Source organism: Saimiri boliviensis, chromosome X, assembly GCF_048565385.1.
Source record: "Saimiri boliviensis isolate mSaiBol1 chromosome X, mSaiBol1.pri, whole genome shotgun sequence".
NCBI lineage: Eukaryota > Metazoa > Chordata > Mammalia > Primates > Cebidae > Saimiri > Saimiri boliviensis.
The window spans coordinates 76326152-76334782 of NC_133470.1; positions in this window are offsets into that span (position 1 = coordinate 76326152).

Here is an 8631-nt window from a genome sequence, read left to right on the forward strand (position 1 = left end):
TCCCCTCAAAACTTGCATGCCAACCAGAATGAAAAGTATTTTGTTCTGAGTTTACAACAACCATAAAGGAAGTCTTTCTTTTCCCCAGATGGTTCATTTTTTTTTAAAAGAAATAAATGCTATGCTTTTATTACCTGGGGATAACTAGGCGAACAGTACTCTGAACATTTAGAGAAAAGTATGTAGTTGTAGGCTGCCTCAGCTGTTCCATATGCAGTTTCAATCAAATCACAAGATTTCAACACCACTTTTTATTATTGATCTCTGTTATGTCTGCCACTGATCATGAAGGCACTCTGGAATACTTTCAAAAAAAAAATTTATGTATCTGATCTGTTAGTAAATCTCTTTTTTATATAGTAGAAACTCTTATTCCTTAGAGTATTTATAATTTAGGATAAAAAGACTTAAACATAAGTCTGCTTACTGAACCAGAAGCCCTTTAATAGTCTCTCAAAAATTTTTGGTGAATAAACAACTTATGGATGGAAATGCTGTAATTTTTTTCTTCCAAGTTTTTACTACCTAGGGTTCATTTTTGTATATTTTCTTTGGTATCCATTAACTTTTTACACTGTCCTTGAATACATTTTTGTTTTTACTTATATATATAACACATATTTATATTTTATAACAATCAAGCTTTCGTGCTCCAAAAAACAGATATTTCACAGAGTATTTCACACATTTTTGAATCTTGAACAGGCTATGTGATTTAAATATTAAAGCCTTTCCTTCAAATAAAGATGCCAACCTATTAAAGAAAAAAGAAGTGGCCCAGAATGGTCGCTCGTGTCTGTAATCCACTTTGGGAGGCTGAGGTGGGTGGATCACCTGAGGTCAGGAGTTTGAGACTGGGCTGGCCAACATGGTGAAACCCTGTCTCTACTAAACATACAAAAAATTAGGCTGGTGTGGTGGTGGGAGCTTGTGATTCTAGCTACTCAGGAGGCTGAGACAGTTGAATTGCTTGAACCCAGGAGGCAGAGATTGAAGTTAGATCATGCCACTGCACTCCAACCTGGGCAACAGAGTGAGACTCCATCTAAAAGAAAAAATGTAAGTTTTTATAATGATGTGGTAATTATGTAAAAATTGAAATGGGCTTGTCAATAGAATAAATCATAGATTTCTGGTAATGATACAGTTAGATAAACTGTGAAAGGTACTGAGTGGATGTCCAGAAAAAATAATGTTTTCAAAATATTATTTTTAGCCAGAAGGAGAATGGGAACTGATTTGTTCGATATATTGAAATCTTCTGTTCACTATGAATCATGGTTGCAGAAATAATTTTTTTTAATAAGTAATGTTGGATGAATAAAGAGCTGAGAAAACTGATGTTTTTAATCCTCCCAAAGAGAGTGTTTTATAGCCATTATATGCTTAAATTTTTAAAATGACAGCTTCATTTGTAGGAGCATAATTTTTTAGCTTCAAAAGCATACTGTAGATAGAAATTCATTAAAATCTGATGGATGATGAGTATGCTCAAAGATAGCCACATACATAGTTATGCTGGAATCAGTTGCCATACACTTTCAACCTCTGTTTTGTGATTCCTTCAGGGTCTGACACAGTTGACTGTTAAAACGGATTTCACCCTGCTTATGTGCCATATTTTTGGAATTATAAATATCATACTTAGAAAAATAAGTAGAGATTGTTTATTCCTTCTCAAAGTAATGGATAGACTATAATGATGGGCATTGTCTTATTCTTACAAAGAGAATCTGAACCATGAAGATTACGTGATGAGCCATAGCATATTTGCCCTTAGAGGAAGTCACTGTCAGGAGCAAGATTGAACAATTATTCTCCTTCTTAGACCACACTTCAAAAGCATCTTTTGAATAGAAATGGAAGGATAGAAATATTTGAGTTTATAGTCACAAAAAGAAAGGAATTAAAAGTTAAATATGACTATATATTTTGCTAGAAGTATGTGGAAGTCATAAGATTCTTCTTTTACTGGAAGAGTTTAAAGAATAATGTGAATAATTGAGAGTACTAAGTCACAGAAATTTTGATTTCTTTTAAATTTCAGTTTAAAGTTCAGCTTTAATTTAAAAGGTTGAAACATACATGATTTTTTTTTGGTTTCAAGATACATTTTTTCATACTTTTATTATCTCTTAAATAGGAATATATTTACAATCAATGAGATTCTAATTATAATTGGCAGTGCTTTCTTATTCTTAGCGGTACATAAAATAGTAGTGCTTATTATAGTCAATATTGTTTTAGAGATAATTAAATTTCATAATTTACACTACGTGAACCATGAGAGATATATATCTATGAAACTGAAAGTTTGTTACTTAAGGGAAATAAAGTGGCATTGAGAGCATTCTGATTTTCCTAGTGCAATAGTTTTGCTTGCCTTGCCACATCTCAGACCTTTAAAATCTCATCATTTAATTTAAATATTTGTATTTTGTCTCATTTATCTCTTCTATAAGACTTCAACCTCAAAATAAATTGTATAAAATTATGTTATATTATTATATATAGTTTTTTACAGTCAATTAAAATGAAATATTTAAATGCAACATAACCATTTAAAAGCATTTCTAAATAACAACAAAATATTCGTCTTCTGTCACTCTCGACCTGTACATGGTTGTTGCCTTCCAATATGTTACTTAGAAGCTTCTTGTTTTCTATTAAATGGACAGCCTTATCTCTCAGAGGCATGATATTCTGATTATATTGTTCATTTTCACAATTCATTATAACACTTGAGTTGCAATTAGAATATTAAGACATTTTTGTCATATCCTGAATTTGCATTTTCCTGTCTGTTCTATCAAAAAGTATTTTTACCCTACTCAGCAAATTATCATTCCTCAATTATTGCATAAAATACCTGCAATTTAATTTTTTATTTTTTATGTAATTTTATTTTATCATAAGTTCTGGGATACATGTGTAGGATGTGCAGGTATTTTACATAGGTAAATGTGTACCATTGTGGTTTTCTGCACCTATCGACCCATCACCTAGTTATTAAGCTCTACATGTATTAGCTATTTATCTTGATGCTCTCTTTTCCCCCACCTCCAATAGGCCCTAATGTGAGTGCATTATGCCCCTAACTGTGTCCATCTGTTCTCATTGTTCAGCTCCTACTTATAAGTGAGAATGTGTGGTGTTTGGTTTTGTGTTCCTGTGTTAGTTTGCGGAAAGTTACGGCCTCCAGCTCATCTATGTCCCTGCAAAAAATATGATATTGTTTCTCTTTATGGCTGCATAGTATTCCATTGTAAACATGTACCACATTTTCATTATCAAGTCTGTCATTGATGGGCGTTTGGGTTGATTCCATGTCTTTGCTATTCGGCATAATGCTGCAATGAAGATACACATGCACGTATCTTTATAATAGAATGATTTATATACCTTTGATGATATACCCAGTAATGGGGTTGCTGAGTCAGTTAGTATTTCTGGTTCTAGGACTTCGTGGAATTGCTACACTGTCTTCTAAACTGGTTGAAATAATTTGCATTCCCACCAAAACTGTCAAAGTCTTCCTATTTCTTCATAGCCTCACCAGCATTTGATTGTTTCTAGACTTTCTAGTAATTGCCATTCTGACTGGTGTGAGATGGTGTCACACTGTAGTTTTGATTTGCATTTGTCTAATCATCACAGATATTGAGCTTCTTTAATGTTTGTTGGCTACATAAATGTCTTCTTTTGATAAGTGTTCATGTTCTTTGCTCAGTTTTTAATGGAGTGGCTTGCTTTCTTGTCAATTTGCTTAAGGTCTTTGCAGATTGTGGATATTAGACATTTGTCAGATGTGTAGATTGCAGAAATTTTCTTGCATTCTGTAGGTTGTCTGTTCACTCTGATGACAGGTTTTTTTTTTCTTCAGCTCTGTAGAGGCTCGTTAGTTTAATTAGACACCATTGTCATTTTTTGCTTTTGTTGCAATTACTTTTGATGTTTTTGTCATGAAATCTTTGCCTGTACCTACGTCCTAAATGGTATTGCCTATATTTTGTTCAGGGTTTTTATACTTTTGGGGTTTACATGTAAGCCTTTAATCCATCTGGATTTATTTTTTTACAAGGTATAAGGAAGGGATCCCGTTTCAATTTTCTGCATAAGGCTGGCCAATTTTTCCAGCACCATTTGTTAAATAGAGAATCCTTTCTCTGTTACTTGTTTTGGTCAGGTTTGTTGAAGATCTAATGGTTATAGATGTGTGGTATTATTTCTAAGTTCTCTATTCTGCTCCATTGATTTATGTGTCTTTTATTTGTACCAGTACCATGCTATTTGGGTTACTGAAGCCTTGTAGTATAGTTTGAAGTTGGGTAGCGTGATGCCTCCAGGTTTGTTCTTTTCACTTAAGATTGTCTTCCCTTTTATGGGCACTTTTTTGATTAAATATAAACTTTAAAGTACTTTTTCTCTAATTATGTGAAGTATGTCAATGGCAGTTTGATGAGAATATCACTGAATCTATAAATTACTTGGGCAGTATGGCCATTTTCACAATATTGAGTATTTCTATCTATGAGCACGGAATATTTTCCCATTTGTTTGTGTTCTGATTTCCTTGAGAAGTAGTTTCTAGTTCTCTTTTAAGAGGTCCTTAACTTTCACTGTTAGCTGTATTCCTAGATATTTTATTCTTTTTAGCAATTGGAATGGCAGTTCATTTATGATTTTATGCTTGTGATTTTTGCACATTGATTTTGTATCCTGAGACTGCTGAAGTTGCTTATCAGCTCAAGAAGCTTTTGGCCAGAGACTGTAGGGTTTTCTAAATAAAGGATCATGTTACCTGCAAACAGAGACAGTTTGACTTCCTCTCTTTTTGAACATTTATTTCTTTCTCTTGCCTGATTGTCCTGGCCAGAACTTTAAATACTACGTTGAACAGGAGTGGTGAGAGAGGGTGTCCTTTTCTTTTGCTGGTTTTCAAGGGAATGCTTCCAGCTTTAGCCCATTCAGCATGATACTGGCTGTTGTTTTGCCAAAAATTGCTCTTATTATTTTGAAGCATGTACCATCAATAACTAGTTTACAGAATTTTTAATATGAAGGGATGTTGAATTTTATCAAAAGCCCTTTCTGCATCTACTGAGATAATCATGTGGTTTGTGTCTTTAGATCTGTTTATTTGATGAATTGCATTTATTAATTTGTATCTGTTGAATGAGTTTTGCATGCAGAGATGAAGCCAACTTGACTGTGGTGTATAAGCTCTTTGATGTGCTCCTGTATTCAGTTTGTGAGTACTTTATTTAGAATTTTTGCATTGATGTTTATTAGGGATATTGGCATGAAGTTTTGTTTTCTTATGGTATCTTTGTCAGGTTTTCATATCAGGATGATGCTGGCCTCATAAAATAGGAAAAAGTCCAGCCTTTTCAATTGTTTGGAATAGTTTTAGAAAGAATGGTACAAGTTTCTCTTTGTATCTCTGGTAAAATTCAGCTGTAAATCTGTCTGTTCCCGGGCTTTTGTTAGTTGGTAGGCTATTTATTATTACTTCAACTTCAGAACTTGTTATTGGTCTATTCAGAGATTACTGGTTCAGCCTTTGGAGGTTGTATATGTCCAGGCATTTATCCATTTTCTTTTCAGATTTTCTAATTTATTTTCCTAGAAATGTTTATATTATCTAATTGCTCTTTGTATTTCTGTGGGGAAGTGGTGATATCCCCTTTATCATTTTTCAGTCTGTTTGATTCTTTCCTCTCTTCTTTGTCTAGCTGGTGGTCTGTTTTATGGATTTTTTCAAAAACCTGGATTCATTGACTTTTCTGAAGTGTTTTTCTTGTCTTTATCTCCATCAGTTCTGCTCCGATCTTGGTTATTTTTTATCTTCTGTTAGTGCTTTTTTTTTCTTTTCTTTTTTTTTTTTTTCTCTTGGTTCTCTAATTCTTCTAGTTGTGTTGTAGGGTGTGGATTCAAGTGAGGTCTTTCTAGCTTTTTGATGTGGGCATTTAGTGCTATAAATTTCCTCTAAACACTGCTATAGCTGTGAGATTCTGGTATGTTGACTCTTTGTTCTTATTGGTTTCAAATACCTTCTTGATTTCTGCCTTAATTTCATTATTTACCCAAGAGTCGTTCAGGAGAAGGTTGTTCAGTTTCTATGTAGTTGTGTAGTTTTGAGTGAGTTTCTTAATCTTGAGTTCTAATTTTATTGCACTGCTGCCTGAGAGACTATCATTTCAGTTCTTTTGCTTTCGCTGAGGAGTGTTTTACTTCCAGTTATATGATTGACTTTAGCATAAGTATCATGTGGCACCGAGAGGAATGAATGTATATTCTGTTGTTTTTGTGTGGAGAGTTTTGGTCCACTTGAGTTTAAGAACTAAATATTCCTGTAAATTTTCTGTCTCAACTATCTGCTATTGACGGTGGGGTGTTAGTCTCCTAATAGTATTGTGTGAGACTCTAAGTCTTCTTCTGTGTCTTTAAGAACTTGTTTTGAGAATCTGGGTGTTCCTCTATTGGATGCATATATATTTCTTGTTCTAATGATGCCTTTGCCATTATGTAATGCCCTTCTTTTTCTTTTCTGAATTTTGTTGGTTTAAATCTGTTTTGTCAGAAGCTAGGATTGCAACCCCTGCTCTTTCTGCTTTCCATTTGCTTGGTAAATTTCCCCCATCCCTCTGTTTTGAGCCTATGTGTGTCTTTGCACATGAGATATATCTCTTGAATACAGCACACTGATGGGTTTTGAATCTATACAACTTCTTCCCATTCTGTGTTTTTAAATTGGGTCATGTACATTCAAGGTTAAGATTGTCATGTGTGAGCTTGATCCTGTCATCATGATTCTAGCTGGTTATTTTGCTGACTTTTTGATACAGTTGCTTCATATTGTTATTGGTCTTTGTAGTTCAGTGTGTTTTTGGAATGGCTAGGAATGGATTTTCCTTTCAATATTTAGTGCTTTCTTCAGGAGCTCTTGCAAGACAGGCCTGGTGGTGACAAATTCCCTCAACAATTGTGTTTCCAAAGGGAATTGTATTTCTTTTTCACTTATGAAACTTAGTTTTCCTGGATATGAAACTCTGAGTTGGAAATTCCTTTAAGAATGTTGATTACTGACCTCCAATCTCTTCTGGCTTGTAGGGTTTCTGCTGAGAGGACTGGTCCTATTCTTAAGGGTTTCCCTTGGTAGGTGACCTGGCCATTCTCACTGGATACACTTAACATGTTTTTCTTAATTTTAATCTTGGATAATCTGATGATTATGTGTCTTGGGGTTGATCTTCTCATGGAATAGCTTATTGGGGTTCTCTGGATTTCCTGAATTTGATGGCTGGCCTGTCTCATTAGGTTGAGGAAGTTCTCCTGTATGATATCCTAAATTATTTTTTTTCAACTTAGTTTTGTTTTTCCCATCTTTTTCTGGTTCCTCAATCATTTAAAGGTTTAGTCTTTTTACATAATATCAGTTTTCAAAGGTTTTGTTCTCTCCTTTTCATTCTTTTCTCTCTAGTCTTGTCTGCCTCTCTTATTTTAGCAAGATAGTCTTCAAACTGAAGTTCTTTTATCTGTTGGTTCTATGCAGTTATTGATACTTGTAGTTGCACTGTAAAGTTCTTGTGTTTTTTAGCTTTATCGGGTCATTTATTGTCCTCTCTAAGCTGGTTATTCTGGTTAAAAGCTTCTGTAATGTTTTATTATGGTTCGTAGTTTCTTTGCATTGGGTTAGAACATGCTTCTTTAGCTCAGCAAAGTTTGTTATTACCCACCTATTGAAGCCTACTTCTGTCAATTTATCCATCTCAGCCTCTTTCCAGTTCTGTGTCCTTGCTGGAGAGGTGCTGTGATCATTTGGAGGAGGCACTCTGGATTTTTGAGTTTGCAGTGTTTTTTCATTGATTGTTTCTCATCTTCATGAGTTTATCTAGCTTTGGTGTTTGAGGCAGCTGACCCTTAGATAGGGTTTTTGGTGCAGACTTTTTTGTTGATGTTATGGTCGATGCTTTCTGTTTGTTCATTTTTCTTTTAATGGTCAGGCTCATTTTCCATAGGGCTGGTGTGGTTTGTTGGGGGTCTACTACAGAACCTATTAGCCAGAGTCACTCCTGCACCTGTAGGTGTCACCTGTGGAGGCTGCAGATCAGCAAAGATGGCTGCCTGCCTGCTGCTTCCTGTGGGATCTGTGTCCCAGAAGGGCACTAACCTGATGCCAGTGGGAACTCTCCTGTATAAAGTGTTTGATGTCTCTTGTTGGGGTCACTAATACAAAAGGCACCGGATTCAGGATCAGCTTAATGAAGTATTCTGGCTGTTCCTTGGTGGAGGGGGTGCACTGTACACCCCCAAGAGGATTCCCACTTGTCTGAACTGCCCAGATTCTTCAGAGCCAGTACAAGGAAAGACTAAGTCGGGTAATCCATGGAGACCACAGCCACCACTCCCCACAAGGTCTCAGTCCCAGGGAGATCAATGTTCTGTCCCTAAACCCCTGAGGGGAATTGCTGAAGTTCCTCCAGGGAGACCCCACCCAGTGAGGAGGGGTTAGTCATTGTCTGGCCTAAAGGGGCCGTCTGGACAGAATTTTCCACAGTTATTATGCTACACTGAGGGAAATTCCTCCTGGGTCAGAACTGTCTAGTCTCCCTTGCACCAGCAGGAGAA